Here is a 20344-nt window from a genome sequence, read left to right as displayed (position 1 = left end):
ATGAGGTACCAGAACTCGCCATGAACGCCTCCCTCTTCTCTTATAATGGCAATGGCTCCTACATGAGAGGGGACGGAAATGAGTTCTGATGCGTTTCAGCTGGGGAAAAAGGCCTGTTTGCTGGATTCCACCTGAAGGAAAATTTGCAAAAATTCAGGACTTACTTCCTCCAATGAAGTGCTGTAGCTCAATGGTAGAGCACCATTGTATGCAGTAGGATCAAATCCTGGCATCTCCAGGCAGGGCTGGGAAATAATCCTGTATGGAAGCCATGGAGAGCCACTGATAGTCAGTGTGGACAGTACTGAGATAGATGGGGTGGTATTCTGACTCCTTATAAGGCAGCTGCCTAATAATAATCCTATGGGGGTGGGAAGGGGCTTTAGAAGGAAGAGGAAATGCAGGCTTCCCTAACCTGGTGCCTCCCAGATGTTCTGGACTACAAATCTCCTCATCCCTTACCGCTGGTTTTGCTGGCTGGGGCTGATGGTGGGAGCACACTGGCGAAGCAAAAAGCCCTGCAGCCAGCAGGATTGAATCCTCCGCTCATCAGCTGGTGGCCAGAGGGTTTGATCCCGCTGAGTGCTGCTTTGCCAGATTGTTCCCCGAAGGGAATGCAATGGTGAAAAAGACCCCTGCTGTTCAACTTTGACAGGTGGACAGGACTGGCAACCTAGCTGCCAAAAGTTGGCCCCTGGGGGAGTTCAAGATCTGGCCCACTGGGCCAAAATGTTTCCTCACCCCAGTTTTTTTGGGGAAAGACCATAACCTAAAGGCAAAGCACATGCCTTTGCAAGCAAAGGACCCCAGTTTCAGCTGCTGCTGGCATAGATAGACTTTGGGCCTAATTCACCAGGTCCCTTCTTATGTCCTTATGATCAGAATGGGGCAAATCCCAGCTCAAAATCCCAGAGAGCTGCTGCCAGGTTGTCTAGACCAGGGTTTCTGAAACTTGGGCCTCCAGCAGTTTTTGGACTACAATTCCCATCATCCCTGACCACTGGTCCAGCTAGCTAGGGATGATGGGAGTTGTATTCCAAAAACTGTTGGAGACCCAAGTTTCGGAAACCTTGGTCTAGACAATTCTGGGCTGGCCAGAGGAACAGTCTGGCTCGGGATAAGCTTTTTCCTGTGTTCTGTGTGCAGAAGCACTAATGCATATTCTGGCAACCACGCGGAGCAGGTGTCAGGCAGCAGCAAGATACAATTGTGGCATGCAAACTGTTATTTGTTGGTTATAGGGCTGGGTTTGACTAGCTGGGCGGGAGATGAAGCAGCGACAGCTCCTCCGTAAGCCCGATCTGCTTGTTAGGAATAACCTTGGCCGAGATGGATGGGTGGGAAGAGTGCAGGTGGTCTGAGGAAAGGTGCATGATAAATCACGAAGCAGAGCAATCCATCACAGGGATATCTTCTCGCAATATCCAGAGAATTGGACCCATGTCCATCTTGGCTGGCTAACGCCAGCACAGAAAGCTAATCTATCGAATCCAGCCAGGAGCCATGGAGGTATCAAAGCTGATGATAGATTTGCAACACGAAAACAAAAAACAACAACAACTGCACAGATACTTGTAGGATACCATACCAGGGTACAAGTAGTTGCCAGAGATCTTTTGCTTTTGTTTCTAGGTTATGGCAAAGTTATTGTCCAAAGTGAGCAACAGATGCCATTTTAGGTTTCATGGAAGGGTGATTTTTTTAGCTTTCAACGCAGGTTGAACTTAAGAAACAAGCAAAGGGATCTGTGCATTTAGCACACACCACAGAGGTCTACGCAATAGTTTATAACAACCACCAGTCATTATGAGGTGTGACTTGGTGTTATTTTTATTGATTACAGTTTAGTCATTCTTTACTGTGATTGCTAAGGGCAAACTTTAATTATTATTTGCTGGCATTTAATTTTACTGTTTTCTATTATATTCTAATGGATGATTAAATATTGCTTTATTTGATGTAAGTGGTTTATTTTAAAGTAATTGTAACTTTTTTGGTATTGGATCAGATTGTTATTACGTGTGTGATATTTTGTTTTTCTTCTATATTCTTCTATTTTGTTGTTTCTTCAGCTTGTAAATTGCCTTGTGTGTAGAAAGGCGGTATACAAATTAAAAGTGAAATGAAACGAGAAAACAAGAAATTGTGTAGAATCAGGGGCCCCATGGGTAGAAGAGGCAGTCCTCAATATTCCTCAATATTCCCCCATGTGCTCAAGCGATGTGTATGTAAGCTTATTTGGTTACATTTGCATCCCAACTTTCCTCTGAGGAGCTAAAGGTGATATACCTTGTTTGCCCCCCTATTTTATCCTCACAAGAATCCTATGAGGTAGGTTTGGCTACCTCGTGGTCCCTTCCAACTCTATAAGTCTATGAGTTGCCATGCAGAAGTGAGTAATGCACTCTGGTTTGGGTAAATAATTAATAACAATCAAGGAACTTTGGGGCTGAGTGGGGATTTGAACACGAGCCTCCCTAAATTGTAATCTGACACTCGTTATTCAAGATTTCAGATAACATAAATCCTATGTATGTCAGTTTCCCCTATTCTGAGAGACGATGAAATTGCCAGTGTGAGCCATTTTTTCCTGCTGTTTTATGCAGCCATTCTGTGAAGCACTATTTTATCTTTTTCCTACTTTTATTTCTGCAAACTTGTATCTTATTGTGAGCCTGAGCAATGCGATATTATTAATAATAATACTATTAAAATATAATTTAGGTCCCTGTAATAAGCTTTTGGCCACAGGAGGGCACCAGTTCAACACATTCAACTGACTATACAAAGATGTAAACACTGTTGCTGTCAGAATGAAAAGTGTCTGGTTAGGAATGAGCTGCTCCCTCTATGGGGGAACAGGAGTTATTCTGCGTTTGCATAACTGGATGCAGGACACCCTTTCATAAAGAACTGCAAAGTGGTCACAGTCAGTTAGGTATTCCTTCTGTGCCAACTGTAAGATGCTTAAGACTTAAGGGATGTCGGCCTATATTCACCACATTGAAAAGGTTCTGAAGGGCCTCAGGATGCAGTCTACTCCCTTACCCCAACTGTACAGATTTTGAAGTGTGTCTACCAGAACTATACAAACTATTCCAAGTGTGCTTGTGCTACAGATTCTTAAAACAATAGCATTATGGTATTGGCAGTTTTATTTTCAGTTGCTTTCCTAACATGACTTCATCTTTCTCCCCCAACAGCTGCTGCACCCCAGGTCAGCATTTTCATCAAGCTAGCTATCGTGACTCCAAGATCTGTTTCCTGGTCATTCACCATTATTTAATTAAAATGCAATGCAATGCAATGTGTGTGTTTGTGTGTTTGTGTGCGTGCACAGGTGTGGACACCCATGTAGTCACCGAAACACATGCAAACTATCTTTATGTAGCTCTATATTTAGAAAACCAGCTTCCATCCCATAAGAATGAGCATACAACTGGAACCCCTCCCCCTTCCAATTCAGTGGAAGAACACCTGCCTTGCATGCAGAAGGTCCCAGATTCAGTCCCTGGAATCTCCAGGGGTGGGGCTGTTCCCTGCCTGAAACCCTGGAAAGCTGCAAACAATACTGTGGTATATGGATCAATGGGCATCTTCCTATATTCCTAACCATCTTAAAACATGTAAGGGGAGAATTCCCATACCCTGCCACCTGTAACTTAAATATCGTGTCCTGCTTTCAGACTTAAGGCTGCCTGCTAATCCAACCTCTTGTTGTAAAAACACTAGCACTTTTTATGATAGAGAGTCATATACATATTTTTTATAAATAAGACTGAAAGAGACTTTGCAGACACGGGACAAAGTGGTCAAACATCGTAACCTAGCAAGAGAGCATCTGAGTTCCTCCACAACACATTTTCCTGTTTATTTTTCTTTCTTTCTTTTCTTTCTTTCTTTTTATTGAAAATTTTATTTACAACATAACATACCCTCCCCCCAATACAGAAATACAATAAGCATAACATACAACAATACAAACAACCAAATAAAAGACTTCCTTTATCCTGTATCTGCCCTCCTTATTTACCTCTTATAAGCTGCTTCCTTTATGAATAATTATTAAGATTTTTCTAATTATAACTTAAATATCCACAAAGTCTCCTGCAGACATTAATCGAAACAAGTCCAGGTATGTATTTTAGGGCACTGTTTTGTGAAGTATTCTCTGCATTTTCCCCTGTTTATTTTTCAACAAGAACCAAGGGCGGTTCTGCACAGATTTTTGAAGCTCCTAATCTGCTCTTGAAACACTAGTTTGTCCAAATCAAAGGCGATTTTTTATGCTTAACATATATGCCCCTTGTTCTGTGGCAGTAGCACGGCTGCTAGGACTTTTACTCCCCTGAGTAAACCTGGGTCTGAAGTGAATTATAGAGGTTTGGATGGTTGCTTAATATCTGTTGCTGCAGTGATATCATGTGTCCACTGGATGGTGCTACTGAACTTTGTTTGGAGCAATGAAGGAGGTTGTGGGAGGGGAGAGATTATGTGGAAAGAAGAGGGCAATTTGACCCAAGTTAAAAAAATATAAAATGAAACACACACACACACACACACACTTAAATATATATATGACGCTAGGTTACATTCACATACAAAGTACAGTGACCAGATTTCCTGACAAGTATAAATGGAGCTTAATTGCAGGGAACAAAACTGTCATAAGAAGGTATTGCCAGAAAGTACAATTGACTAGGAAAGGTATCTTAACAAATCTACATGAGAGTAGCTTAATGGCATATTTTAAGCAGGGAATTCAACCTTTTCAATTTCGAACAAAGGATTCTATTTCATCCAAATCTCATCAAGATTAAAGCTATCCATTTTGGACTAAGTGATGTAAGTAGGAGTAGTGTTAAATAAAAAAACAGAGGGGGAGAGGTCCATTGTTTTACTGTCTGGGGATCAAAGGAGGCAGAGGAGAACAGCCTCTTACCCCGTCACTCATCCAGAGATTGAATGGGTGGGAGGAAAGCACTCTCTCCTGAACAAGAAAAGAGCACAAATCGGGATGCTGACACATTGCCTTCTTTGTACTTTAGTTTTTTAGGTCACTGTCCTTTTCTGGTAATGCTGGAAATTATCACAAGTATTAATATAATCCAGCACACTCACACACAAGCCTCGGCTGATGGGAGGACTAACGAGCGTGTTGCAAAGGAACTGCCTGAACCTCTGCTGCCCCACCCCACCGCTGAGACTGGCAGTCATTCCATAATTTATTTTAGACATTTATATCCTGCAGTTTAGGAACATTGGAAGCTGCCTTACGCTGAGTCAGACTGGGGCCCATCTAAGTCAGTACTATGTACATTGACTGGCAGGGGCAGTCCAGGGTTTTAGGCAAGGGATTGATCCTGGCAACTACATGGACCTACTCGCTGTGGGTTAAACCACAGAGCCTAGGACTTGCCGATCAGAAGGTCGGCGGTTCGAATCCCCGCGACTGGGTGAGCTCCTGTTGCCCGGTCCCTGCTCTTGTCAACCTAGCAGTTCAAAAGCACGTCAAAGTGCAAGTAGATAAATAGGTACCGCTTCGGCGGGAAGGTAAATGGTGTTTCCATGCGCTGCTCTGGTTCGCCAGAAGCGGCTTAGTCATGCTGGCCACATGACCCAGAAGCTGTACGCCGGCTCCCTCGGCCAATAAAGCGAGATGAGCGCCGCAATCCCAGAGTCGGTCACGACTGGACCTAATGGTCAGGGGTCCCTTTATCTTTACTATGAAACTAACACAGCTTAAGTTTCAGGGCCCCTAATCCAGAGGGGCCCCAGAAGCCAATTTAGTCCACACTGCTTAACATTTCAGGGTCTGGTAGACCCAATTTCATCATTCTATGATGCATCTCAGGACGCGGGTGGCGCTGTGGGTTAAACCACAGAGCCTAGGACTTGCTGATCTGAAGGTCGGCGGTTCGAATACCCGCGACGGGGTGAGCTCCCGTTGCTTGGTCCCTGCTCCTGCCAACCTAGCAGTTCAAAAGCACATCAAAGTGCAAGTAGATAAATAGGTACCGCTTCGGCGGGAAGGTAAACGGTGTTTCCATGCGCTGCTCTGGTTCATCAGAAGCGGCTTAGTCATGCTGGCCACATGACCCAGAAGCTGTATGCCGGCTCCCTCGGCCAATAAAGCGAGATGAGCGCCGCAACCCCAGAGTCAGTCACGACTGGACCTAATGGTCAGGGGTCCCTTTACCTTTACCTTTATGATGCATCTCATGCACATATGTAACATTTCCAAAATTTTCATCCCCCCACAATAACTCAAAAACATTAAGGCATAGGACATTTTGATTCACACCAGTGAACTTTGACCTATGAGATGATCCAGCACAGCAATTTTAATCAAAATCTGAGATGTAGTAGTTACTGTTTTTAAAAAAAAAAAAAAAAAAAAAAATCAATCAATCAAATAATCAATCTATCTTTATTATGGTCCAGAGACCCAACAAATCGTTACAAGGCAATGCATAATTCAGACAGCCTACTTCCGGGTTAAACAAGCATTTTGTTCAGACTTAAAGATAGGGATCATTGGTTCTTGCAACCACCGTTAAAAACTTCGCCACTGCTAATGTTCTAGCATTTGTCCGGTCTTCCAATAGGAACCTGACATAGTGAGCCTCTGATTTTCCCGAGAAAGGTACCAGCAAGGGTAATATCAGTTCAGCCCTGGCTTGTTCATATGTCGCACTGTGCAGCAAAATATGTTTTATGGAATCGACGTCTTGAGCACACGAGCAAATTCTGTCCTGGTAGGGAACTCCTCTCAACCTGCCATCCAACACTGCAGAAGGAAAGACGTTTAGTCTGGCTTTGGTGAAAAACCTTCGATAATTTGGTACTGTCAGGTTTTTTAATGTAAGATGTTAACTTAAAGATAGGGCCATATTGTACTCCTACTGCCAGCGGACTATCTGTGGCTATCTGTCATGGAACAACCCCACTGAAGACCATAACAGTGGTTACCCAGACTCATTGCTCGTGCAAAGGGCCCCCCGTAACAGTACAAGCTTCAGGGCTCCCCAAAATGCAGGTCTGCCCCCGAGTGGAAGTGCTACCACTGAGCTGCAGCCCAGGCGAAAGGGCTCTAGAAGCAGCTACATACATTAACATTTATTATGGTACTAGAACTCTTAATAATTGCAATAAGGAAAGATCCAAATATAAAAGGCATAACATTCGGGGGGGCGGGGCGGAATCACATAATCTAAAGTCCTTTGCAGATCTGATTTTAACCACCAGAAATCCAGAAGAAAGCATTCCACAAATAATAGAAAGAATTCTTGAATTTGGAAAAGTGGCAGGATTTAAACTAAACAAAAATAAGTCCAATATGTTAGCAAAAAATATGACTAGGCAGGAAAAAGAAGAATTACAGAAGGTATCAGGATTGGCAATAGTAAACAAAACTAAATACCTGGGAATTTGGCTGACAAACAAAAACAGCAATCTATTCAAGGATAATTACATAAAAATTTGGAAAGAAATTAAGAGAGATTTGGAGATTTGGAATAAGTTAAGACTTTCACGTTGTGGCAGGATATCAGTAGTAAAAATGAACATGTTGCCTAAAATGATGTTTTTATTTCAAATGATACTAATCATTGGAGGGGTGGGATGTTTTAAAATATGGCAAAAAGACCTATCAGAATTTATTTGGCAGTATAAAAAACCAATAATCAAATACAAACTTTTGATATATATAAAAATAGAGGTAGATTGGCACTACCTGATTTAAATTTTAAATTATGATTCGGTTTGCTTAAATTGATTAAAAGAGTGGATAATATTACAACATGGAGACTTATTAGACCTAAAAGGTAAAGGTAAAGGGACCCCTGACCATTAGGTCCAGTTGCGACCGACTCTGAGGTTGCGGCGCTCATCTTGCTTTATTGGCCGAGGGAGCCGGCGTACAGCTTCAGGGTCATGTGGCCAGCATGACTAAGCCGCTTCTGGCAAACCAGAGCAGCGCACGGAAATGCCGTTTACCTTTCCGCCAGAGCGGTACCTATTTATCTACTTACACTTTGGCGTGCTTTCAAACTGCTAGGTTGGCAGGAGCAGGGACCGAACAATGGGAGCTCACCCTGTGGCGGGGATTTGAACCGCCGACCTTCTGATCGGCAAGTCCTAGGTTCTGTGGTTTAACCCACAGCGCCACCCTAGAAGGATTTAATAACCACTATGGGTGGTGTTATGTACTGAAGTTCTCACCCTGGGCCAGCAGGGGGATACTGTAGATAGTTTTCACTCAGGTCCACATCAGTTATTTTAGGCAGGAAACCCTGGGTTGTTGTTGCTACAATGTTAACAGCTGGCTGCCTATAAAAGCAGGCCGGCTGAGCTGTTTGCTGTTCAGTTTCTGGTCCAGCTTACAAAATAAAGAGCTGCTTTGGAGAAATCGCTGCGTCGTCTGCCATGTCTACCCACTATTCTACAGGTGGCATGCATATTTAGGATACGAAAAGGTGAAAGTCCACAGGGGATTTCTTAATCATATCATAAAAAAAATCAATATATAATGAGTAAAATATAAAGAACTACTGGAGCCCTAGTTTTATGAGTGTGTGTGTGTGTATGTGTTGTAAAATAAACTTAATAATAATAATAATAATAATAATAATAATAATAATAATAGAAGCAGCTGTGTACATATAAATGAGTTCAGACAATAACAGTGCAATCCTACAAATGCCTACTCAGAAGTCAGCTCTGTTGGTAAGTGTGCTTAGTCTTGCAGCCTAAAATATGTAAATCAATGCAAAAACAGCAAAAGGCATCACAAGGAGCCAGCAATTAAAAACAGAAGGCTGTGTTTTTAGAAGACAGAACAATTGAAAGATCTAAAAAGCTCAGATGAAAAAGCAAAGTCCTCCTGGCATCAAAAGAACCTCCACAGGGAGAACATTCCAGAGTTGTGGTGCACAAAGAACCCAACCCCCAGACATTTTTACTACATGTTCATACACAATCCCACTTCCTGCAAAGATTTGGGAATGGCCATACCACATCATTTCCAATCAGATCTCAACATGTAACTTCCTGCTAAAATTCCACAACTTTGCATACGAGAAATAGTCTGGGTTTTTGTGTTGACTTTGCCATGCTTTTGTTTCACTATAGCTGTCCCAGACAGCATTGGGGAAGCACTGAAGAATGAATGAAGCAGAATAAATCCACCTCTAACATACTATTATTGTGTCAGGAACATCCACAATTAGCAGGACATAGGCCACTTCCCACAGCAAGCACAAGTTTGTGTTGGGTTGTGGGAGCAGCAATGACTATACCCCCTCTAATTCTGTTGTGCCATGCTGCCCATGACACATCGATTTTGTGTTATGCCACACCACCGAGGCAGTCATTTCAAGACTTGAGAAAGTGCTGGGAGAGCCAAATTCGAAATGTCCCTGCTTATCCAAAATGGTTGTTGGCCCCTGAGTTAGAAAGATGTGCTTCAGCAAAGCATCTTAAATTTATAATGCTTATAGGCATCTCCAGTAAAACCTTCGTAGTGAGTGGAAAGCTAATACCAAGGAACACGTTTTCTTTCTCCTTTTTATTTTATTTTTAAAAAGACAGGCTTTAGATAGGCTTCGTGTGGGCATGTCAACTTTCTGTTCATTAATGGAAAAGGCACTTAAATTGACCAGTATTTTGAATGAGCACTTTCAGACAAAGAAAACTGGAAAGGTCACATCAATGTACTCCTGGTCCTCATGGCCTGCAGAGTTTCTGAACCCTATTGGCATTCAGCAACTTTGTGAAATGAATGTATTAAAAAAATATTGTTGCGTGCCACCCCATCTCTGATTGGTTTGAGATTCCAGGGGTGCCAGGTGCTTAGGCAGTGTTCGTGTTTGCTTCAGAAATTTGGCACAGGAGAGAGTATGGTGTCTTTATTATATATGGTTGTATTTGCAGATATATACCACCTGCACCTAGATGGAGGGGTTGCAGAGCATTCACATCCCATGAGAGCCTTGCCCCACCTTTAAGAGCAACATTGGATTCAAGGGACAGCAAAAGGCCATCCAATGTGTCTCTTTGTTCCAGCCCGTCACCTCCAGTTCACCTGTAGTTCTGTCGCTCCTTCTCCTTCTTCCTGCTGACTCCAAGGAACTCCCTCCAGTCTATGTCATTCCAAATTGAAACCCTAAACCTGGCCTTTGCCTCTTCCCACTAGCAAAGAAGTGGTCTCACTCCCCCTTGCCTGGCAGTCTTGCCCTCTGGTGGTTCCCTAACTTATGTCCCCTGCTAATGTCTCATCCAGCTAGCTCTGATGAACTGGTTGGCTTGGCTCATTAGAATATCTAAATCCAAGATGTTTCCTTGCTTTGCAAAGTTTAATAATAATAGTAATTATTATTTATTATTTATACCCCGCCCATCTGGCTGGGTTTCCCCAGCCACTCTGGGTGGCTTCCAACAAAACATTAAAATACAGTAGTCCATCAAACATTAAAAGCTTCCCTAAACAGGGCTGCCTTCAGATGTCTTCTAAAAGTCTGGTAGTTGTTGTTCTCTTTGACATCTGGTGGGAGGGCGTTCCACAGGGTGGGTGCCACTACCAAGAAGTCCCTCTGCCTAGTTCCCTGTAACTTGGCTTCTCGCAGCGAGGGAATCGCCAGAAGGCCCTCGGAGCTGGACCTCAGTGTCTGGGCAGAACGATGGGGGTGGAGATGCTCCATCTGCTATTTTAATCCAAATTCTAACTTTTACTAAATCCATGGGGATGATCTGGCACCCAGGAATTTAGGGGGGAATCTGCCCCCCAATCCATGACAATATCATTGACAAATTTTTATAACACAAATACTCCATTCATGAATGGAGATGAATTTGAAGCTATGGAGATGAGCGCTGTAAAGTTTGTGGAAGCAAAGTTTATAAATGATGCAAGAGAAAGAGACAACAAATGAATTTCTTTGCAATTCGTTTCATTTATGCTGTTTACATAGACACCTCATAACAAAAGCTCTCTGGGGGGCTTATAAAGCAATAAAATAAAACACAAGTCCCCATGCTTCTCACCCCATAGGCTCAGACCCCAACCTTCTCTGGAATTAGCTGAGCCCACTTTGGAGCACTCTGTTGCTGGGGAAAAGCTAAAAATGCAAGGTTGTTTTTTTTTTGTCTCTGACATCATATCTTATTTGTCTGCAAATGTCAGTGCTGCAAAATCTCAGCTGAGTGCTTGTGTGGGTGAGATTAATGACTGGGAACTCCGAAAGGTGATGAGACAGGCATATGAAAGCCACTTCATCAAAGTGTGGTATATAGTTCAGCTCCCAAAGCGACCTGATCAGGCTGGCTCAACACCAGGTACGTATTTGCTGTTGATCTGATAACATACTTGAAAACATAACAGTGAGGGAATCCTGGGGGATATTCTTCACCTGCTATGAGTGCAGACCCTAGATTGAAAACTCGGTAATGTTGAGATGAATGGTGTTTGGCAAGTTTACATTTTATTCTAAGGGCACTTATAAAAAGCAAACGGTGTGACTCATTTGCAGACATCATCTATTGCAGTTAATTACCAAGGGGACAATAGCAGCAGCTGTATTGGGTTGTTGTGGTGGGAGGGGGGGGGGTTATAACATCCAATACATTGCACAAGACGCAGAAATTCAATGGATAAAACTTTCAGACGTTGACCTGAAGTGAGGAAAAGCTTCACCTGTTGAATTTGTTTGCCGTACAACTGTTAAAAGCCCAGAAGGTTCCCCAACCCTTTTAAAAAAAAGTTGTAAAGTAAGTCAATGCTGGAACGAGACTTCTAAATATCCTAGCCCGGCTAGGATAAAAAAATGGCCTACCTTAGCAGTTACTGTTCTGTGTTGGCTCAAACAACTGCAAATTATTTTGTCTTCTGGTGGAGGTAAAATGAATGAAGTACCGTACTTTAAGTCAATGGCTGCTAAGATTTGCAGCTGGTAGATATTAAAATGCAATTGGTGATTAATGAAGGTTAACCTTTTTTCAATTACCAATTGACCAGCAGGTGTGTAAGGCCATGTAAAAAGCAGGTGAGGGAATACAAGGAATTGGGATTCCAATGAAATTTAGGGCTGCTTTTATGTCTTTAACATGTAAAACTTTTCTTCTATAAAAAATACATCTTCTGCCTTATTGTGCTCCAAGAGTTTCCTATTTTAAAAAAATAATGGAGAGGAGATAAGCAGCTGAAGCATGAAAAAAAAAATTAGAACAAGATTATTCTGTTTATGATAGATTAAAAAAATACATGGACAGGCAAACAGTTGGCAAAAACATTATTGATCTGACACTTTTTAAAAAGGCTTTCCAAGCTTCTTGTCCCCCCCCTCAAAACCACTCTATAGTAGGCTAGTATTTCCATTTTACAGCTGAACAGTTAAGTCAGATTACAATTTACCCAAGGCTACACTGAGATACAGTTATGGTATTGATGAGATTTAGGGCTCTGACTTATAGACCATTCTGACTTGGGCGGTGGCAGTGGTGGGGGGTTAAATGTTTGTGGATAAATAAAGTACAACCACCAGAATTACAAACACAAGCTAGGTGTGTATTATTCTAACTGTATTCTCACAGTCTATGGCTGTCTACACAATCCTGTTTACTCTGCATCCGGTAAACTCCCACTGCTGGTTTGGGAAGTGGCACCACAAATTATATTTAATGTATTTATGAAATACATTGTTTTTATGTGCATTTCCCTAAGCCAAGCTTTGATCCGTATTGAGAAGAATAATAATTTGGCTGGGGGTGCATGGCTTACTTGACCATCCTATAAAATGTGGTCAATAGGCTACAGAAACTTGCAACGGGAAAAATCGCAAACAGAGAAATGAGAAATACAGCAATGACGACTAATAAAAACAAATAGAACCATTCATTAGGGCCAGTTAATTGTCAAGCTAGAAGTAGGGAGCAAGTGCAAGCTTTGTTTGAGATCTTGGGTGCTGCATTTCAGTAGTGGTAAATTCATTATTAGAGTGGATAAAACAAATTATAAAGTAACTTTTTAATCGCTGCCATCTGGTGGCTACTCTGAAAAGTGGCTGTACAGAAACGAAATCACGTGAAGAGGGCAAAACTGGAATGTTGTTGGGGGAATCTAATAGGACATAACATTTTAACACACACAAGATTTTGTTTTGAAAGCTATGCGCTTCCTAGTGGCTTGTGAGTCTTTTGTGTTTTTCTGGAGGAGTCTTTCCCAATCTGGTGTAAAGGCTCAGGCACGGAAAGGGCTATGCAGGCAAATTAGCTGCAAAAACCATAAACTTCATTCAGAAGAGGAGAGTCTGAATGTTTTGCTGAGTGTGTGTTCTCCCACCCCAACCAAATTTGCTGCATATCTCTCAGGTGCTGCTGCTGAGAACCAAGTGCTTCAGTTCCCCATCCTCTACTTTTGAGGAGACCAGTTTGCCAATCAGGTTCTTGAAGGCACACTTGACTTCCAGTATGTTGGTGATGCTCTCCGTGAGCTGCTTGGTGCAGTCGCCGGGGTCTTCTGGGTCAGCAATCTGCATGCGGCTTCGCTCCATCTCTGTTTGGAGGCTCCCTATTTGCATGGTGATGAACTGCTCTATTCCCAGAGCTTTCTGGGACACCAAGTGCATCTTGTATTTTGATGGCTGTCCCCAGCATCTCACTTCTCTTTTATTTTATATATTGTGATCCTTTTATGTGAACCGCCCTGAGACCTCTGAAATGCTGGACCTTCATATCCTGGGGTCCCTTGTGGTTACCTTATCAGCTATAAGCTATCAAATTCTATGCTCACTATTATAAAGAGCAGATGCCTGCTAACCTATGAAAACAAATAAAGCATCTTTTAATGGTACTATTACTACTTCTACAGTTACAAACACTTTGGGTTACAGACTCCGCTAAGCTGGAAGTAGTACCTTGGGTTAATAACTTTACCTCAGGATGAGAACAGAAATCGCGTGCCGGTGGCAGCAAGAGGCCCCATTAGGTAAACTGGTACCTCAGGTTAAGAACGGTTTCAGGTTAAGAATGGACCTTTGGAATGTATTAAGTTTGTAACCAGAGGTACCACTGTACTACCACTCTGGGTGGCTCCCAACAGAATATTAAAAATAGAATCAAACATTAAAAACTTCCCTAAACAGGGCTGCCTTCAGATGTCTTCTAAAAGACAGGTAGTTGTTTATTTCCTTGACATCAGATGGGAGTGCATTCCACAGGGCGGGCGCCACTACAGAGAAGGCCCTCTTGCCTGGTTCTCTGCAACCTTACGTCTTGCAGTGAGGGAACCGCCAGAAGGCCCTCGGAGCTGGACCTCAGCTGAATGATGCGGGTGGAGATGCTCCTTCAGGTATACTAAAAGCCATCATTAAAACAGAGAGTGGAAAGGTTAAAAGCTGCTTAGAATCAAAGAGTTGCTTCCTATTCAAAAATGGTCAGTCTATAGACTCTATAGATTGAAACAAGCATGTTTAATCAAAAGTCTTAATAAAGCCTGGTTATTTCATAGAAATAATTTTCATAGGAAATAATAGAGCAGGAGATTGTGCCTGGGAGACCACCTCCAGAAGTGTTTCTTCTCAGCCTGTACTCCAATTAATGAAGACTGTTGAAAGATTGGAGGTAGGTCGGGTTTGGCTTAGGAAAGAAAACCTGAATTGTTGTGATGAATTGAAAGTGTTGATTTTATTTTTTTATAAAAGAATGCTTTTTTTTCTTTAAAAAAATGTTTAGGGGCACTCTCATTTTGACTGAAGAAAATAACCATTTTATGGTTCAAAATGGGAAAAATAAATACAGTAAATGGACAAAAGTACAAAGATTCACAAAATGTTTAGGGCTATGTGTCCCCCTGTGTCCCCCCAGAAAAAAGCACTGTATATAAGGCAAGTGTTTTCTAATTCTAGTTAGCCAGTTCCTGAGAGATCCATTCAATGACCCTAGCCCTAGCTTTTTTACCCCCAGGTAAAAGAAGAGGGAGGCTAATCTATGCCAGGTTTTATAACTAGCCTGGAAAGACAATGCATTCTGGGAAGCCTTATATAGGTGGGGCTGGCTTTAAGTTGCCTGCATGTTTTGCAGAGAGGAGGGCAGTGGGAGATCGAGGGTGGTTGTTTCTCTGAAGCTGTTAATACACATGCAATAGGGTGGCGTTTTAGATATAGGAAAGATTATTAAATCAATACAATCCAGGCATTGTATAAAGAAACCTTTGAGGCTTGTAAAACAAAATGCTGTTTTGAATTTTACTGGGCAGAAAAATGTAGTGCTTTGAAACCTCCTAAGTTTACTTTTACATAGTATGAAGGTCAGTTGATTCTTATTGAGGCAGAATTTGATAAGGAAATAAGGGGAAATGAGGCCGACTAACTTACATTCATCAGAGATAGAGAAAATGCTGATTTAAACTAGGTGGCGATTGCAAGTTAGTTGTTTTAAGCAAAAATGGCCCCTGGCTCAGTCTCTTAAAATGTTTTGATGAGCTTAATTTTTTAAAAAACTGCTTTGCCTTTTGGGAAACTCAGTCTTCAAAAATACACTTAAAAACTTAATATATATTACAGAATTTAGTCAATATTGCCTATCATTGATTAGGCAAATGTAGCCATGATAGCATGCTAGAAGAATATTTTTATTTTCATAAAGAATGTAAACAATACAAAACAGCAGAAAAATGCTTTCTGTTTTCACAAAATCAATGTAAACAATACTAACAAAGCATAATACAGATAAAAGTGAAGAGGTTTACAGCCATTTTTAACATGCAGTTGGACTTTATCTTTAATTCTCAGTCTAGCTTTTCTTTTTACTTATATTTTGTGTTTTGCATGCATGTAAAAAATTGCTCATTTATAATTATAAATAAATGAAAGTTAGGTATACTAACGCCATCCAAGCTATCTGTAAACGTTATACAGTATCTGTCCATGTTAAAGTAATCAAGAAACTTTAAGTAAAAGGTAATTATTGGATAACTATGTTGGTATTCTTTGTCTGAATTCCTGTTGATCCTTTGACAAAACCAACAGAGTAATTTTGCTTGATAGCAGTTGAAGTCCATATTACACTGTTGAGTGTATCTAATGGAGTGCCCAAATTGTATTTTTTTGTCCTTTTTGGTCTTAGGTGTGCTGAAAAACTCTACACCTATAACCATTTAAATGATAAATTTTATTAACCCATTATTTGTGATAATGGGCATTTTCCATTATCAATTTTTAAAAAAATACTGCTGATAATACAAATTCTAAACTATTTTCTACTCCTTTGTTTTCCCTCACAGTTTGCTTGGTCCCTAGAAAGTAGAAAATTATGCTTCCCAGTTTTTTGTTTTGTAGAATACCTTTGTTCTATTGGGATTTTCTGTTGGTTTCTGATGTTCTCAAGTTGGATATCAGTTGTAGATCTAGTAAAATTCACTTTTTAAAAACACTGGATGTCAACTGATAGCTTGTTGGATTCCATCAGTAACCTCATTCCAAAACCAGCTGGAGGTTTGCACTAAGTCCAGAAAATAAATAAAACGTCTGCTTTGTAAGCCTAGCATCTCCATTAAATCAGAACTGCTGTGATAGATTTTACTTATTTTATGTGGGTTAAGATGCCCCTTATGATTTGGGGAGAATTTTTTTCCTATGTATGCTCAGCAGTTAGTGCTACATTGCTGAATTGTGCGTTCAGAACAATAGCAATATATAGCTATAAAAACTGCAGAGGAGTAACTAAACTATAAAAAGGGACCACTTTACAAAATGCTGGTAAATATTAGTAGCCCAGCGTTTTTAAGGGCTTTCAGAGACGGAGATAAAAAATGTATCAGGCTTATATAATTAATAATGGGAATAACCCACAATTGGTGTTTTTATACTAACTTAATTTACACTGACATGCTTTACGACAACTTCTTGTACATTGGATTGTTCCCTAATATCTTTAAAAACACTCAAAAACATATTTAAAAGGTAAACAAGTTCACGTTTCAAAAATGTGTACCATAGAAACTTGGAAATTTCCATACTTTACATGCATAGCTGCAGCTATTTAGAACCTATTATTAGCATAATGAAATATATTAGCAGTAAAATAATCATTAACTCATGTATTAACATAGGTATGAGGTAGCAAATATATCTGATTGAAAACACCTGTGTTGAGTCACAGGTGAATAACTGAAGGCAGGTGTTCTGAGCTATGCAGCCATCTTGTTTTCCATGCATCACACAACAGCTTTTTATAACTGTTTGAGAAGGTTGAGTAAGTTTGAATGATCTTTCAGGGAGCATAGGGCACTAAAATTGGTTCAGGGTTGGTGGCAGAAGGTGAAAGTTATCTACTTGACAGTGTAGAGAGGCATAGTATACTCTTGTCGTGTTTACATCTCTTATCCAGACCTTTTGAAAATTGCCACACCTGCCATTGCACCCTCCTTCCCAATATACCATCCAAGTTAACATTTTTCTCTCTCTGGTTTGGACACGGAGTTGACAGTAATAATAAAACAATGTTATTATTTATACCCTGCCAGGCTGGGTTGCCCCAGCTACATCTGAAACACATCTGGACTTGATTATTTTCATATGGGGTCAGGTATCGCCCACTTCCTTATGTTTTCTTCTGCATTCCATTACTGCTCTTCAGACACGGTTGCCTGGTCCCTGTGAGGCCATCCAAGTGGTCCCCTCTGCCCTTCACAGGTTTAGGAAGTTAAAACATGTGTAAGGCTTACTCCTTTTAGGAATTAAAGCACTGTCCAGACACTCGTTAAATACCCAAAAGCTTTCCTTGCAGAACAGATGACAAACATTCACAAGACGAACGCTTATCCAAGCATAGGCCCAGCTTAGAAATGCTAGAACTTCTTGCTATGAATCAAAAACCGTCTCTCCCTCTTTCGCCCTGTACTTTACTATAGGCCATGCGGAGAGGCCACTTTTTCTCTGCTTTCATTTCAGCCAAAACCTTTTTCTCTTCAAGGAGCAAATGATTCAGGTCCCATCCTGTTGCTTCATTAATTAGATTTCCGATGGCGCACTTGGCTTCTGGTGTGTTTGTGATCTTCTCCCTGCGTTGCGTGGATGTAAACAGTAGGACTTCATGTGCCCATCTACGTTATCAAAAGCATTCCTTAGCCTTTCCTTAATGTTAAATGCCGTGAGTGTAGATCTGGCCCAAGAAAATTGCAGCTGCCTTATTGGACTGCAAGAAGACCTGCAGCAGGTTATTCTTTAAGCCTCTGTGGGCACAGGGTTTTTTGGACTGGTACAGCATGCCCAGCTTGATCAGGTGCCCAGCAGCATTGCCACATAGCAGTAGTGTCACTGAATCCTTTGCACCTTTAAGTTCAGGGGCTGCCCTCTTTGCTCTGGTGATAAAGGTGTGCTCAGGCATCTTCCAGAACAGGCCCATCTTGTCTCCGTTGAAGGCCTACTCTGGAAGATAGGCCTTCTGTAGCAGCCTCTTCAGCTGCTCTTGATGCACTTCAGGGGCCTCCGTGTTCACCAGGGTCTTGTCCTGCATGTGGCTGGTGACCTTGATGCTGATGCCCAGATCTCCTCCCAGATCTTGATGGCACAGACGCTGGACTCGTTCCTGCACACAGGCTCATGCCTTCCTGCAAACAGTCCAACACTGCCAGTTTCTCCTACAGTGTGGACATGATTCACTGTTTTTTGGGTTATCAGTACCTGAGAAAGATGACAATGTCTTGGGTCTAGGCACCTTTTTAAAAAGTCCTAACTCAAAAAATTATGTCTGGGGGAACCCCTCCCCCAAATCATAACTAAAAAACCCTCCCCCCAAGCTTTTAAAAAACTCCCCCCGAACGGCAACCCCCCCAAGAAAACTCAAAATACCTATCCCAGACACGCCTTCAAAAACTACCAAACTTCACTATAATTGCTCTCTCACAGCCTCCTAGCTCAAACTCCATCTTTCCACAGGCCTCAACAGTTGGTACAAGAGCTCTTGGGGTTACAATTGCAAAGGCCCGTGGGATTGCTAGGCACTGGATGATGTGGTTAAACAATGAAGCAAGGACTGGGGACTACCAACCAGGATTTGATTTAAATAATTCTCCAGGGAGCATATCTAATCCAGGAGCTTTGTTGGTAGGGAGGGCTCTTTCGTGAGCAAGAGTTGTATTTCTTGTTCTTATTAATCGAGAAGATTGATGCTGGCTCGGTTGGGTCCTGAGGCGTCTCACGGTCAGGAAAGCCCCCTCTTTTTACACTGGGGTGCTCTCAACTTCCACCTATTTTGTGTCAGAATGGCGAGAAACCCCCTTTCTGCGCCGTTCGATGCTGTTGGGTTTGAGACCGCCTCTCAAACTTTTTAAGGAGACAGCGTCGCCCTCCCCAATTCCTGTTAACCTTGTGTCAGGGCTGGAGTGTCTGTCTTCACAGTAGTCACCACTTCAACCGTTGATGTTTTTATGGTCTTTATTTACAAGTATTTACAGAAGGCATAACAAGCTAATCACCCTTAGTATGAATCACTTAGTTCAGATACCGCCAAAGACCTCTTCTTCCACTTCCAGCATCTAGAGTGTGGGAACCTCACGAGTCTCCTTTGACCCTGTCTCTTGTCTTTGCGTCTTGTGCGAGCTGTCGTAAATGTACCCCCTCCTTCCGATTCAGAGCTTAACCCTTGCGGTACCTGCAAGGCTGCCTGCTTGCTCTTCACCACTTCCTGATTCCCTGTGTCTACAGGGGCTGATGCATCCTCGCTGGACTCTCCTTCCCCCTCCTTTGCCAGACACACATTCTTCTAATTCCTTCCTTTCTACCTGAACGTTCTCTTCCATGTCAGGGGATTCTGAGTGTACTGATTCTGCCCTGACATCTTGATTGGGTGTGCTCCACTACTTCAGAGCACATTCCCTAGACCCAGCGCTGAGTGCATCAAGCTGGAAGCCCCACTTTTAAGGATTTCCCCCCCACATTTTCCAGCCTCAGAATCACATCACTGTTATGCTTAGATTTTGAAACTAATAGAAAAAGACAGTCGCGGAACTGAGAAATTGCACAAAACAAATGAAATACTGTGAAAATCCCTGAAACGAGAAGTAATCGACTATAAATAAAATCTTGTGGAAATCAACTAAATAATAAAAATCAAAAAGCTTAAGGATTATTATTTTTTTAGAAAAACCTAAAAGAGAACAAAGCCTTAATGGGATGCTGGCTACAAACCTCGTTTCACGCAACTATTCAGTTTCCTCAGAAGGAAATAGAAAAATCCTAAACTCTGAATGACCAAAATTCAAACAAGGGTAGAACTCCAAAAATTCTGACGTATTATGATCCTAGCTCAACCTAGGTAAAGCAGAGCACAGTAATAAAGGATTGAGGAC

Source organism: Podarcis muralis, chromosome 8, assembly GCF_964188315.1.
Source record: "Podarcis muralis chromosome 8, rPodMur119.hap1.1, whole genome shotgun sequence".
Lineage (NCBI taxonomy): Eukaryota > Metazoa > Chordata > Lepidosauria > Squamata > Lacertidae > Podarcis > Podarcis muralis.
This window is presented reverse-complemented; position numbering follows the sequence as displayed.